This window comes from Carassius auratus, chromosome 45, assembly GCF_003368295.1.
Source record: "Carassius auratus strain Wakin chromosome 45, ASM336829v1, whole genome shotgun sequence".
Taxonomy (NCBI): Eukaryota; Metazoa; Chordata; class Actinopteri; order Cypriniformes; family Cyprinidae; genus Carassius; species Carassius auratus.
The window spans coordinates 9,528,116-9,543,993 of record NC_039287.1 but is presented as its reverse complement, the minus strand read 5'-3'; the positions used below and the strand labels follow the sequence as shown (position 1 = coordinate 9,543,993).

The following is a 15,878-nucleotide window of genomic DNA, read 5'->3' as shown; positions in this document are numbered from 1 at the left end:
GGGGTAAAATGAAAGGTTGTGAAAAATGTCCACTCTCCCCTCTATTGATTGACAGTGGTTTCATGTCTCTGTCTCCCTGCTAGAAAGTTATTACAAAAAGAAAGTTATTTTGGACATGCAATTCCCCTTTCTACCAGTAGGGTAAAAAGAAAGGTTGTGAAAAATGTCCACTCTCCTCCCTCTATTGATTGACATGTGTTTCATGTCTCTGTCTCACTGCTGTAGAAAGTTATTACAAAAAGAAGGTTAATTTTGGACATGCAATTCCTTTTTTACCAGTAGGGTAAAAAGAAAGTTGTGAAAAATGTCCACTGTCCCCCTCTATTGATTGACACTGGTTTCATGTCTCTGTCTCCTGCTGTAGAAAGTTATTACAAAAAGAAGGTTAATTTGACATGCAATTCCCTTTTTTACCAGTAGGGGTAAAAAAAAGGTTGTGAAAAATGTCCACTCTCCCCCTCTATTGATTGACAGTGGTTTCATGTCTCTGTCTCCCTGCTGTAGAAAGTTATTACAAAAAAGAAGGTTCATTTTGGACATGCAATTCCCTTTCTTACCAGTAGGGGTAAAATAAAGGTTGTGAAAAATGTCCACTCCCCCTCTATTGATTGACACTGGTTTCATGTCTCTGTCTCCCTGCTGTAGAAAGTTATTACAAAAAGTAATTTTTGGACATGCAATTCCCTAATCAGCACTTGGGTAAATGAAAGGTTGTGAAAAATGTCCACTCTCTCCCTCTACTGATGACACTGGTTTCATGTCTCTGTCTCCCTGCTGTAGAAGTTATTTACAAAAAGGATGATAATTTTGGACATCAATTCCCTTTTTTACCAGTAGGGGTAAAAAGAAAGGTTGTGAAAAAATGTCCACTCTCTCTCTCTACTGATTGACACTGGTTTCATGTCTCTGTCTCCCTGCTGTAGAAAGTTATTACAAAAAGAAGGTTAATTTTGGACACGCAATTCCCTTTTTTTACCAGTAGGGGGTAAAAAAAAGGTTGTGAAAGATGGTCCACTGTCCCTCTCTATTGATTGACACTGGTTCATGTCTGTGTCTCACTGCTTTAGAAAGTTATTAGAAAAGTAATTTTTAGACATGCAGTTCCCTAATCAGCCACTTGGGGTAAATGAAAGTTGTGAAAAAAATGTCCACTCTGTCTCTCTACTGATTGACACTGGGTTTTCATGTCTCTGTCTCCCTGCTGTAGAAAGTTATTACAAAAAGGAGGATAATTTTGGACATGCAAATTCCCTTTTTACCAGTAGGGGTAAAAAGAAAGGTTGTGAAAAAATGTCCACTCTCTTCTCTCTACTGACTGACACTGGTTTCATGTCTCTGTCTCCCTGCTGTGAGAAAGTTATTACCAAATTAGAAGGTTAATTTTGGACATGCAATTCCCTTTTCTACCAAGTAGGGGTAAAATTAAAGGTTGTGAAAAATGTCCACTCTCTCTCTCTACTGATTGACACTGGTTTCATGTATCTGTCTCACTGCTGTAGAAAGTTATTAACAAAAAGAAGGTTAATTTTGGATATACATTTCCCTAATCAGGCCACTAGGGGTAAAATGAAAGGGTTGTGAAAAAATGTCCACTCTCTCCCTCTATTGATTGACACTGGTTTCATGTCTAATGTCTCCCTGCTGTAGAAAATTATTACAAAAAGAATGTCAATTTTGGACATGCAATTCCCTTTTCTAACCAGTAGGGGTAAAAAGAAAGGTTGTGAAAAATGTCCACTGTCCCCTTCTATTGATTAATAGAGGTTTCATGTCTCTGTCTCCCTGCTGTAGAAAGTTATTACAAAAATAAGAATAATTTTGGACATGCAATTCCCTAATAAGCCACTTGGGGTTAAAAACGAAAGGTTGTGAAAAATGTCCACTCCCCCCTCTATTGATTGACACTGGTTTCGTGTCTATGTCTCCCCGCTGTAGAAAGTTATTACAAAAAGAATGTCAATTTTGGACATGCAATTCCCTTTTCTACCAGTAGCGGGTAAAAAGAAAGGTTATTAAAAATGTCCACTGTCCCCCTCTATTGATTGACACTGGTTTCATGTCTCTGTCTCACTGCTGTAGAAAGTTATTACAAACAGAAGTGTTAATTTTGGACATGCAGTTCCCTAATCAGCCACTTGGGGTAAAATTAAAGGTTGTGAAAAATGTCCACTTTCTCCCTCTATTGATTGACACTGGTTTCAATGTCTATGTCTCCCTGCTGTAGAAAGTTTTTACAAAAAGAATGTCAAATTTGGACATGCAATTCCCTTTTCTACCAGTAGGGGTTTAATAAAGAAGGTTGTGAAAAATGTCCCACTGTCTCCTTCTATTGATTGACACTGGTTTCATTGTCTCTGTCTCCCTGCTGTAGAAAAGTTATTACAAAAAGAAGGATAATTTTGGACATGCAATTCCCTAATAAGCCACTTGGGGTAAAACAAAAGGTTGTGAAAAATGTCCACTCTCCCCCTCTATTGATTGACACTGGTTTCGTGTCTATGTCTCCCTGCTGTAGATAGTTATTACAAAAAGAATGTCAATTTTGGACATGCAATTCCACTTTTCTACCAGTAGGGGTAAAAAAGAAAAGGTTGTGAAAAATGTCCACTGTCCCACCTCTATTGATTGACAGTGGTTTTCATGTCTCTGTCTCACTGCTGTAGAAAGTTATTACAAATACAAGGTTTAATTTTGGACATGCAGTTCCCTAATCAGCCACTTGGGGTAAAATGAAAGGTTGTGAAAAATGTCCACTCTCCCCCTCTATTGATTGACACTGGTTTCGTGTCTATGTCTCCCTGCTGTAGAAAGTTTATTACAAAAAGAATGTCAATTTTGGACATGCAATTCCCTTTTCTACCAGTAGGGGTAAAAAGAAAGGTTGTGAAAAAATGCTCCACTCTTTCCCTCTATTGATTGACACTGGTTTCGTGTCTATGTCTCCCTGCTGTAGAAAGTTATTACAAAAAGAATGTCAATTTTGGACATGCAATTCCCTTTTCTACCAGTAGGGGTAAAAAGAAAGGTTGTGAAAAATGTCCACTGTCCCCCCTCTATTGACTGACAGTGGTTTCATGTCTCTGTCTCCCTGCTGGTAGAAAGTTATTACAAAAAGAAGGTTTAATTTTGGACATGCAATTCCCTAATAAGCCACTTGGGTAAAACGAAAGGTTTGTGAAAATGTCCACTCTCCCCTCTATTGATTGACAGTGGTTTCGTGTCTCTGTCTCCCTGCTGTAGAAAGTTATTACAAAAAGAAGGATAATTTTGGACATGCAATTCCCTTATAAGCCACTTGGGGTAAAACCAAAGGTTGTGAAAAATGTCCACTCTCTCCCTCTATTGATTGACACTGGTTTCGTGTCTATGTCTCCCTGCTGTAGAAAGTTATTACAAAAAGAATGTCATTTTTGGACATGCAATTCCCTTTTTCTACCAAGTAGGGGTAAAAAGAAAAGGTTGTGAAAAATGTCCACTGTCCCCCTCTATTGACTGACAGTGGGTTCATGTCTCTGTCTCCCTGCTGTAGAAAGTTATTACAAAAAGAAGGTTTATTTTGGACATGCAATTCCCTAATAAGCCACTTGGGGGTAAAACGAAAGGTTGTGAAAATGTTCCCACTCTCCCCCTCTATTGATTGAACACTGGTTTCGTGTCTCTGTCCTCCCTGCTGTAGAAAGTTATTACAAAAAGAAGGATAATTTTGGACATGCAATTCCCTAATAAGCCACTTGGGGTAAAAACCAAAGGTTGTGAAAGGTTGTGAAAAATGTCCACTCTCCCCCTCTATTGATTGACACTGGTTTCGTGTCTCTGTCTCCCTGCTGTAGAAAGTTATTACAAAAAGAAGGATAATTTTGGACATGCAATTCCCTAATAAGCCACTTGGGGTAAAACCAAAGGTTGTGAAAAATGTCCACTCTCTCCCTCTATTGATTGACACTGGTTTCGTGTCTATGTCTCCCTGCTGTAGGAAAGTTGATTACAAAAAAGAATGTCAATTTTGGACATGCAATTCCCTTTTCTACCAGTAGAGATAAAGGAAAGGTTGTGAAAAATGTCCACTGTCCCCCTCTATTGATTGACAGTGGTTTCATGTCTCTGTCTCCCTGCTGTAGAAAGTTATTTACAAAAGAAGGTTTATTTTGGACATGCAATTCCCTTTTTTTACCAGTAGGGGTAAAAAGAAAAGTTTGTGAAAAATGTCCACTCTTTCCCTCTACTGATTGACACTGGCTTTCATGTACCTGTCTCACTGCTGTAGAAAGTTATTACAAAAGAAGGTTTATTTTGGACATGCAATTCCCTTTTTACCAGTAGGGGTAAAAAGAAAGGTTGTGAAAAATGTCCACTGTCCCCCTCTATTGATTGACAGTGGTTTCATGTCTCTGTCTCACTGCTGTAGAAAGTTATTTACAAAAAGAAGGTTTATTTTGGACATGCAGTTCCCTAATCAGCCACTTGGGGTGAAATGAAAGGTTGTGAAAAATGTCCACTCTCTCCCTCTATTGACTGACACTGGTTTCATGTCTCTGTCTCACTGCTGTAGAAAGTTATTACAAAAATAATGTTAATTTTGGACATGCAATTCCCTTTTTTACCAGTAGGGGTAAAAAAGAAAGGTTGTGAAAAATGTCCACTCTCCCCCTCTATTGATTGACACTGGTTTCATGTCTCTGTCTCCCTGCTGTAGAAAGTTATTACAAAAAGAAGGTTCATTTTGGACATTGCAATTCCCTTTTTTACAGTAGGGGTAAAATGAAAGGTTGTGAAAAATGTCCACTCTCCCCCTCTATTGATTGACACTGGTTTCATGTCTCTGTCTCCCTGCTGTAAGAAAGTTATTACAAAAAGAAAGTTAATTTTGGACATGCAATTCCCCTAATAAGCCACTTGGGGTAAAACGAAAGGTTGTGAAAATGTCCACTCTCCCCCTCTATTGATCTGACACTGGTTTTCGTGTCTATGTCTCCCTGCTGTAGAAAGTTATTACAAAAAGAATGTTTATTTTGGACATGCAATTCCCTAATAAGCCACTTGGGGTAAAACGAAAGGTTGTGAAAAAATGTCCACTCTCCCCCTCTATTGATTGGACACTGGTTTCGTGTCTATGTCTCCCTGCTGTAGAAAGTTATTACAAAAAGAAGATTTTTTTTTGGACATGCAATTCCCTTTTTTACCAGTAGGGGTAAAAAGAAAGGTTGTGAAAAATGTCCACTCTCCCCCTCTATTGATTGACAGTGGTTTCATGTCTCCTGTCTCCCTGCTGTAGAAAGTTATTACAAAATAAGGTTAATTTTGGACATGCAATTCCCCTTTTTTACCAGTAGGGGTAAAATGAAAGGATGTGAAAAATGTCCACTGTCCGCCACTATTGATTGACACTCGTTTCAAGTCTCTGTTTCACTGCTGTAGAAAGTTATTACAAAAAGAAGGTTAAATTTGGACATGCAATTCCCTTATCAGCCACTTGGGGTAAAATGAAAGGATGTGAAAAATATCCACTCTCTCCCTCTATTGATTGACACTGGTTTCATCTCTCTATCTTCCTTCTGTAGAAAGTTATTACCAAAAAGAAGGTTAATTTTGGACATGCAATTCCCTTTTTTACCAGTAGGGGTAAAAAGAAAGGTTGTGAAAAATGTCCACTCTCCCCCTCTATTGATTGACACTGGTTTCGTGTCTATGTCTCCCTGCTGTAGAAAGTTATTACAAAAAGAAGGTTATTTTGGACATGTAATTCCTTTTTTCACCAGTAGGGGTAAAAAGAAAGGTTGTGAAAAATGTCCACTGCCCCCTCTATTGATTGACAGTGGTTTCATATCTCTGTCTCCCTGCTGTAGAAAGTTATTACAAAAAGAATATTTATTTTGGACATGTAATTCCCTAATAAGCCACTTGGGGGTTAAAACGAAAGGTTGTGAAAAATGTCCACTCTCCCCCTCTATTGATTGACACTGGTTTCGTGTCTATGTCTCCCTGCTGTAGAAAGTTATTACAAAAAGAATGTCAATTTTGGACATGCAATTCCCTTTTCTACCAGTAGGGGTAAAAAAGAAAGGTTGTGAAAAATGTCCACTGTCCCCCTCTATTGACTGACAGTGGTTTCATGTCTCTGTCTCCCTGCTGTAGAAAGTTATTACAAAAAGAAGGTTTATTTTGGACATGCAATTCCCTAATAAGCCACTTGGGGTAAAACGAAAGGTTGTGAAAAATGTCCACTCTCCCCCTTTATTGATTGACACTGGTTTCGTGTCTCTGTCTCCCTGCTGTAGAAAGTTATTACAAAAAGAAGGATAATTTTGGACATGCAATTCCCTAATAAGCCACTTGGGGTAAAACCAAAGGTTGTGAAAAATGTCCACTCTCTCCCTCTATTGATTGACACTGGTTTCGTGTCTATGTCTCCCTGCTGTAGAAAGTTATTACAAAAAGAATGTCAATTTTGGACATGCAATTCCCTTTTCTACCAGTAGGGATAAAAGGAAAGGTTGTGAAAAATGTCCACTGTCCCCCTCTATTGATTGACAGTGGTTTCATGTCTCTGTCTCCCTGCTGTAGAAAGTTATTACAAAAGAAGGTTTATTTTGGACATGCAATTCCCTTTTTTACCAGTAGGGGTAAAAAGAAAAGATGTGAAAAATGTCCACTCTTTCCCTCTACTGATTGACACTGGTTTCATGTACCTGTCTCACTGCTGTAGAAAGTTATTACAAAAAGAAGGTTTATTTTGGACATGCAATTCCCTTTTTTACCAGTAGGGGTATAAAGAAAGGTTGTGAAAAATGTCCACTCTCCCCCTCTATTGATTGACAGTGGTTTCATGTCTCTGTCTCACTGCTGTAGAAAGTTATTACAAAATTAAGGTTAATTTTGGACATGCAATTCCCTTTTTTACCAGTAGGGGTAAAAAAGAAAGGTTGTGAAAAATGTCCACTGTCCCCCTCTATTGATTGACAGTGGTTTCATGTCTCTGTCTCACTGCTGTAGAAAGTTATTACAAAAAGAAGGTTTATTTTGGACATGCAGTTCCCTAATCAGCCACTTGGGGTGAAATGAAAGGTTGTGAAAAATGTCCACTCTCTCCCTCTATTGATTGACACTGGTTTCATGTCTCTGTCTCACTGCTGTAGAAAGTTATTACAAAAATAATGTTAATTTTGGACATGCAATTCCCTTTTTTACCAGTAGGGGTAAAAAAGAAAGGTTGTGAAAAATGTCCACTGTCCCCCTCTATTGATTGACAGTGGTTTCATGTCTCTGTCACACTGCTGTAGAAAGTTATTACAAAAAGAAGGTTTATTTTGGACATGCAATTCCCTTTTTTACCAGTAGGGGTAAAATGAAAGGTTGTGAAAAATGTCCACTCTCCCCCTCTATTGATTGACACTGGTTTCGTGTCTATGTCTCCCTGCTGTAGAAAGTTATTACAAAAAGAATGTTTATTTTGGACATGCAATTCCCTAATAAGCCACTTGGGGTAAAACGAAAGGTTGTGAAAAATGTCCACTCTCCCCCTCTATTGATTGACACTGGTTTCGTGTCTATGTCTCCCTGCTGTAGAAAGTTATTACAAAAAGAATGTTTATTTTGGACATGCAATTCCCTAATAAGCCACTTGGGGTAAAACGAAAGGTTGTGAAAAATGTCCACTCTCCCCCTCTATTGATTGACACTGGTTTCGTGTCTATGTCTCCCTGCTGTAGAAAGTTATTACAAAAAGAAGATTTTTTTTGGACATGCAATTCCCTTTTTTACCAGTAGGGGTAAAAAGAAAGGTTGTGAAAAATGTCCACTCTCCCCCTCTATTGATTGACAGTGGTTTCATGTCTCTGTCTCCCTGCTGTAGAAAGTTATTACAAAAATAATGTTAATTTTGGACATGCAATTCCCTTTTTTACCAGTAGGGGTAAAATGAAAGGATGTGAAAAATGTCCACTGTCCGCCACTATTGATTGACACTCGTTTCAAGTCTCTGTTTCACTGCTGTAGAAAGTTATTACAAAAAGAAGGTTAAATTTGGACATGCAATTCCCTTATCAGCCACTTGGGGTAAAATGAAAGGATGTGAAAAATATCCACTCTCTCCCTCTATTGATTGACACTGGTTTCATCTCTCTATCTTCCTTCTGTAGAAAGTTATTACAAAAAGAAGGTTAATTTTGGACATGCAATTCCCTTTTCTACCAGTAGTGGTAAAAAGAAAGGTTGTTAAAAATGTCCACGGTTCCCCACTATTGATTGACACTGTTATCATGTCTATATGCCCTTTAACTAAAAAGCTATTACAAAAACAACGCCTACTGAGCTATAGCAAAAAACGAAGAAAGTTTGCACTTTCCCCACGGTCCCTAACTGAAGGCTCTGCTGAGAGCGTTCTCTCCCGGCTTTTTGCACATTGCGACGGCTTGCATGGGGCCGTGCTTATTATATCGAGGGAAAATATAGAAAAAGAAGGATGTGAAACATGTTCAGCTTTGCCCTTTTGGCGGTCACACTGCTTAGATTTTTTTAGGGCAATTCGTTTTGGAGTTATTGGCGTTAACCGCTGAATGTGTCACGAATATCGAAAACAAAACCAACTTGACCCCGCTCGTTTATGTAATACAATTTTTCACTGGGCTTATTTTGCTGCACAATATGCCGTAAATTATGCAGATTTTTCAATTAATTTAATATTTGGTAGGATTCAGAGCTGTGTTCGTAAATTGTTGGTGCATTTTCAGTTTGATCAGGTTTGCTGATTCCAGACAAGTGTTTCTAGGGAGGTAAACACACAGCAGTTGTAGCCTACTATGAACTAACCCCGTCTCTTAGTGTAGTGATCTGGACAAAAGCCTGCTGTGTTTACACGCTTTATAGTGAAACGAACGTGCTCGGATTTGTCCTGAAACGGTTTCTTGTTCTTTAAATAGCCATGGCAACACTGTAGATTCGACGTTTAGGTGCTGATGCAGAAGATGAGATGTTGCCGTGGTTACCAAACACAAAGGGATGTGGAAGGCAGAAAGCTCGAACAAAGGAATGGAACACGATGGGATTGTGCGACCAAAACATGGACTGTAACGTCTTCAAGAGATTGTTTTCTGTGCCTTTACATCTCACGTATATGTTGGTCCCCTTTTCCTTTGAAATACAGAAACATATTTTTGGTCATTCTTTCAACATGAAGTTGTGACATGAAAAGTATAAACAGAGAAGGCGAGTTTTGTAGTTGTACAAGGACTTCCGTTTTGACAGTCTGATTTGACTTTAGAAAAATGCTATTTTATAGTGATCAATTTGTCGTATTATTTTTCCCTACTCAGTTAAAAATAATTCACATTAATTCAAATGACACCCTGTATCTGTAAAACTGATTCTTATTTTTTCAAAAAAAAAAAAAAAAAATGGTAAGTCATTTGAAATGTCCTGTTTTCAGCGCCTACTCTGTTCTGAAGTTGATGATCGTCTGGATGCTGGTGCTGTTAGCTGACTTTATTCTGGAGTTCAGACTAGAATACCTGTGGCCATGTTGGCTCTTTCTGGGGACAGTCTACACCACATTCCACTGTCATGGACTGGTAGGCTTTTTTTTTTTTTTTTTCAATTGTATTGTTTAATTATTGTTTAATTTTAAAAATAATAACAAACCCTGATCTATAATTACAAATGAATGTTCTTATTCCCATTTCTTTTTTTATTTATATCTTGTTGTTCCTGCATTTATTTGAATTTCAAATGACCATTTAAAACATTTATATTAAACAAATTAACCTCTGCTTTTCTTTAACAGGCCATCTGTGTGGTTTTTGTGTGTGCGGCATTTACCCTGGACTTATTCTGTTTAATTTTTGTACCCTTACACTGGCTGTTTTTTGCAGCCAGCACATATGTCTTACTCAACTATATGTGGCATACAGGTGAGCCCTATAATCTAATTGCCATTTCATTATCACTTACAGGAGTCATTGTGCCTCTGTTAGGCTATTAGGGATATAAACATTATATACCTTTATTTACACATACATAGTGTGCATGGTATATCAGTTAAATAGAGTGTGTTACTTTCCATTTTATACACACATCATTTATTTATTTATTTGCAGAAAAGGGAATCTGTATGTCATCTGTGACATTATGGATACTGTTAGTGTATATGGAGGCCTCTCTACGGTTGCGGGACCTGAAAAGCCCTAATGCAAATCTGTCCCATCTATTTGCTGCACACTGGTAGGTTCTGATTGCCAATTTATTTTAGAGCTGAATGTAATATGGGGTTTTAAATAAACAACAATTTTACTAGCAGTGTTTCGTACTGTAATGTAACACATGGTATAATAATTTTTTCCAGCATTGGTTATCCATTAGTGTACATGGGATTTGATGCAACATGCTACTTCTCCAGTATGTTTAAGCTGCGCCCTCAGAAATCAGTTCAGAGCGAGAACGATGTCCACATGGATCTCCTGCAACAATCCCTACCTCCTGCCACCCACCTGTACCCAAAATTGTGGGTGGAAGGTATGTTTAATGTATTTTACAGTATCATATAATATGTAGCTATTTTCAAGATGTCTTTCTAAAAAGTTCAATAGTTTAATATTGCTCAAATAATCGTGACATAATTTGCAATTCGATTTAGTAATCTAATCTAATTCAAAGTATGAAGTACATTAAAAAAAGAAGAAAAAGTGATGAATCTCACAAATGTAAAATTGTCTTTATACAGATCCCAAATATAAGGTGGCCAAATCTAGGCCGATGCAATACCAATGTCCATCCAATTCCATCACCTCAGAGGACAAACAAACCATGGAAGACTGCCTTCAAATCCACAGACTTCCTGCGAGACCCGAAAGAGATATAAGTCAACAAACCCCAGGACTCAAGCACCGTGGAGGGGAACTTCATTTGGACTCTGCATCCATGCTAGAAATGACTGAAAACCTACCTCAGGAGGATCAGAGCAGCAAAGCTCAAAAACCTTCCAAGAGCTCCTTGCCTAAAGTGCATCGAGGTTCAGTGAATATCCCTAACAGCAAAGGGGAGAAGAGGCAGAAAGCCCCCAAAGCCATCAACACAACAGGGGACCCTGCTGAAAGGTGCTCGTCAAACATCCCCCCGAGTCCTCCGAACCCACACGCTGAGCAGATGCTGAAGTATGTTTATGTTATTTCATTTCTATAAGTACTGAATGATTCAGCTCAAAATTCATACGTTTGCTGGACTGTGGAGGATGGTTACTTTTCAAGTACATTTGCACTGTGATCTCCATCTGCTCCACAGGCTGGAACAAGAAATGAGGAAGCTGAAGGGAGAGCTGCAGGCGAGCAGACAGAGCGAGCAGGAGCTGCGCAGTCACATTTGTAATCTGACCAACAGTGAACACAGTCTGCGCCCTGAAGTCTCTCTGCTCAGACATGCAAATGAACTGCTGCAAAACAAGTGAGTCCTCTGATCGCTTCCTGTTGGTCTTGGCATTAAAGCTCTGGGTTGATGTTAGGTCATGCTGTGCTGCTTGATGTTTGACTGATGCTTGCATTTAAATATCAAACATATGCATGCTTCTTACTAACTGTTGGCAGTTTTTTTGATGTTCTATGATAACACTAACACTTTAATAATTTTTTATATATTTATATATATAAATAGATCAATATAATAATCGGTCAAAAGAGACAGCAAATACATTTATAATGCTATGGAAAAAATCCATTTTAAAAAGAAATGCTGTTCTTTTGAACTTAATTCTATAAAACAAATCAGTTTTAAAAAAATATTAAGCAGCACAATTGTTTTTAACACTGATGATGAGAATTGTTTCTTGAGCGGCAGATCAGCATATTAAAAGGATTTCTGAAGGATCATTCGACACTGAAGACTAAAATAATAACATCTGCTGAACAGTCAGCTTTGCTATGATAGGAATTAACTTTCAAATATATTAAAATAGAAAACATCTCTTGAATGTTAGGAGTATGTGCAACTTGACAAAATCTAACACTGTTCATTTAAATGGCTCTGCTGTGCAGGATTCAGTGTCTTACCAAATCCAGACAGAAGGACAAACAAAACTGGTCCTTGCTGGAAAAGAAAATCCGAATGGAAACAGAGGCTCGAGTTGCAGTAGAAAAAACAACTGGCAGAAGTCAGAACCCAAAAATTTGATGAAGCAACGTTTTTACTTCGAAGCGCAGCACTCAGGTAATTGTGTAATAAAGCAATCGTGCAAACACATTCAAATGCATACCTACATTGATCTTGTCAATGTTTGGATTTGTTTAATCTGTGTCTTTGAGACTAGGCCTAGATGTCCTGCTTTTTAATTATAGCTATAATTGGCAGTAGAATTCTTAATGCAGAATAGCAATGACAAAATAAACTTGTAAAATGTTGTATTTTTTCCATCCACTATAGGCAAGAACACAGTGAAACTCAAATGTTGAGGAAAAAAGCTAAAGATCTAGACTCAGAGTACAAACAGCTACACCTGGAGTATCAGGAGAAAGAAAATCGAATGATAGCTCTAGAGAATGAAGTGGAGGTAAAGAATGCAGTTTGTAGATCTGTTCAGTTACATACTGTGCTGGATTCATAGTTTTATATTCTTCATGTTATGACACTTGTGGATCTGGTAGCTTGCTGTCTGTGGTGTTCAGCCTGTGTCTCTTTTTCTTTCTTTTTTTTTTTGTGGGTGAAAGTGTCTATGCCGAATGCTGATTCTGTGTATTGTTTCGTTTTTTCATTATTTCTTGTTCCTTGCCCAGTTTAAATGCTGTTATTACCATCTGCTACATAAGCCATGCCAAAACGGAATCCAAATCTTTCAGAAACTATTGTGCAACCTGAGAATTTTTGTATCATATTTGAAAATCAGTCAAGCTTTTGAAGATTTTTCTCTCTCATTGGAAAGCATTTCCATTTCAATGTTTTTTTTTTTTTTGGAATTGACAGAGTAGCCTAATGCAAGTAAGACCCAAGATAATTAAACTCTGCTTGGACTCAGATATTTTTTTAAACTAAATTTGTGTATACAAAATTAGGTAATTAGGAAAAAAAAATAATAGCTCGCCATAAACAAATTACAATTAACAACAGTATATTATGCTTTAATGGCTCTGGCTTAAGCTGAAAACAAACATTTAAGCAAACCGTATGTACGTGTTTTTTTTGTTTTGTTTTTTTACCTTGAAATGTCTGTTCTTGGAGTTTGGTGAGTGGAAACGAAATTCCGCCAAAGAGGACAGATTACTTTACAACCGAAACAAATAAACATGTAAGGCTATATTTATGACAGTAAACTCTATCCACTTAATGGTAGTGGGCTCCAAACTCAGGAAAACGCACAAAACTGAATACAGATGCTTTAAAGATAAACTGTGTAATTTCTTTGCCTCTAAGTAGCAACAAAAGGAATTGCAAAAATAATAAATCCCTGGTTACTCTATCAAATACCAAATTAGTTGGATGCCCAAAAGTCCAGAATATATTAAATAGTTTGTGAAAAATTAATTAATTAATTAAAACTCACATAAATTCTTAATTGTACAACCACTGGACACTTTGCTATCCCATAATACCCCTGGAGCAGGAACACTGTCAAATTTGACACAAATTGGCAGAAACCATTTTACAGAAACTACTTTGCTAGTAGAATGTGCATAAATAATGCATTTCATCAAATTAAGAACATTGTCTGAAAGTAAAGTAACTATTTTAATATCACAAAAAATGACACACTTCAGACTCAACAACAACGTGAGGGTGAGTAAATGATGACAGAAGTTTCATTTTTTGCTGAATTATCCTTTAAACATTATAAGGCTGAAAGCCCAGTTATTTCGAACTCGACAAATGGGATCGGGCGCCGCAGCATAAATGGCTGCCCACTGCTCCGGGTGTGTGCTCACAGTGTGTGTGTGTGTGTTCACTGCTCTGTGTGTGTGCATTTCGGATGGGTTAAATGCAGAGCACAAATTCTGAGTATGGGTCACCATACTTGGCTGAATGTCACTTCACTTTCACTTTCACTTTCACTTTCAAATGTTCACCTGAATCATTCACAATCCCTCAAATCTTTCCGATCACCGTTATTTTGTACTGTTCTGCAGTGTTCCTGTCTCATGCATGCAATGTTCTCCTGCTCCTCCCAGACCCTCCAGAGGAACAGATGCACGGAGCAGGAAGCGGACGCTTTGCTCTCAGCTCTCTCCTCCTTGCAGGACAAGGCTCAGCATCTAGAGTACAACCTGAGTGCAGAAACCCGTCTCAAGCTAGACCTCTTCTCTGCGCTCGGAGACGCACGCAGACAGCTGGAGATAGCGCAAGGTTATTTTCCCCTTTTTTTCTCACTTAATCTTAGAATTCAATAACGCTAATAATTTAATAACACTGTTAAAGCTGCGGTAGGTAACTTTTGACGCTCTAGTGGTTAATAAACAGAACTGCTTGCGTCTTGCGGAAGAACATTGTAGCCGGAACTACTTCTCTCTGTTTATGTCTATGAAGAATCTCAAAGGTACTGGGTTACTCCGCCGTGGTACCCCTGAAGCAATCTAAAATAGTCTGAATATAAACACTTATTATAGGTGCACCCTAGTGATTCAGGACAAGCTAAAAACACGGTTTGGAAAATGGATTCACGGTGTACTCGCTTATTATATAATTTTTTCTACATTTTGAACACAAACAAAGTTACGGACCGCAGCTCTGATTGGTTGTTTCTTACCGGGAGCGGATGAATTTCTGCAAATGGCAATAGGACCACTGGGAGGAGCCAGAGGAGCTTGATTTTTTTTCACAAATTATCTGTCTCATATTCTACTGTCAGGACACAATGACAGGTTTAACAAATATGTAAAATATATATTTTTACAAAAGTTACCTACAGCAGCTTTAAATGTTTAGCAGATGTTAAAATGAATATAGAGTTTCATACTATAAATGAATATAAAATCATCCTCATTAGTATCAGCCACAATATTAATATCTCAAATGTTTTTCTTCACAGTTAAAATTCTGAAACAAGACCACGAGGTCAAAGAAATGAAGCAGAAGCTTGCTGAAGCGATGGCCGTGGCTCCAGGGATGTCGTACATGGCCCCCAGGTCCTCTATGCCTCAGTACCTCAAGTTCTTCAACTCTGAGCGCTACATGCTGAATCCCAGAGCGCTCATGTACCAGTGTCTTAAGAAATAAGACCAGCGAGGACAAATCGGACGGGACGGCTTTTGAAGGATTGTTTTGACTTGACATTCCAAACACGAGGACATCTATGCTTCAAGGTTTGCCTGAAAACTTTGCCTTTTGACAATGCCAACAGCCTCTGGTGAGTCTTCAGCTGTGTTTACTGATTTCAGCAGAGACACTGAGGCCGCTTATAGGTGACCTTGCTTTGAGATTCATTCCAGATGAAATCGAAGTTGACTGTAAATACATTGCTGACCAGCGGATGACCATCGAATGCTGAGCAAACCATTGGAAACTGCATCAATGGCAAGATTGCAGTCTAATGAAAAGTGTGAACTTGATGAGAAGCACAGTTCATTGTGAGGATAAGATATCCTGTGTTGGGTTTTAAAATGAAGAGGCTTTTCTTCAGCCATGCCAATAACAGGCCAATGCCTCACTTGGTCATTCTGTGCCTCATTATTTATGTGAATTCAATTTATATAACAAGCCAATATCAAACATAAGTCAGTATGTGAATATTTGAGTGCTTTGTACCGTTTTGTATTCTTTTTACATTATACACGGTATAACAGAAGTGATCAACACCCCAAAAAAATGTTTGTAGGTTTTCATGTTTCTGAAAATGTTGACTTTTTTATGTATCAATGGGATAATTTTTATGAGAAGTTTATTTTTCTGGCTTGACATACTTTTTTTGTTTGCTT

The 15,878-nt window shown here is 38.0% G+C and overlaps 1 pseudogene; it reads left to right on the top strand.

Annotated features, from left to right (window-relative positions):
* Positions 1-9,374: 9,374 nt before the first annotated feature.
* On the top strand, positions 9,375-15,553 carry LOC113063163 (macoilin-like; annotated as a pseudogene).
* The last annotated feature ends 325 nt before the right edge of the window (positions 15,554-15,878 follow it).